We start from the raw sequence: 277 nt of genomic DNA, 5'->3' as shown, positions 1-277 counted from the left end.
AGTAAAAGTGTAAAGTAAGAGCAAATGTCCTCAACTGAGCAGAATATTTTTTCCTTGCACCCTTCTTTCGTTGAAAAATCTCGTTTAATACGACAGGAAGTTCAGCCTATTACATATACAAAGTTATTATTAATCATATTGTCAACAGTTTTTGAAAGTGACTTAAAATTAAAAATATATACAAAATATATACAATTACTAATATATATACAATATATACATATACAATAACTAATATTTACAATATATATACAATAATATACATAACTAATATATA

Source organism: Trachymyrmex cornetzi, unplaced genomic scaffold (assembly GCF_001594075.2).
Source record: "Trachymyrmex cornetzi isolate Tcor2-1 unplaced genomic scaffold, Tcor1.1 scaffold241, whole genome shotgun sequence".
NCBI lineage: Eukaryota > Metazoa > Arthropoda > Insecta > Hymenoptera > Formicidae > Trachymyrmex > Trachymyrmex cornetzi.
This window is presented reverse-complemented; position numbering follows the sequence as displayed.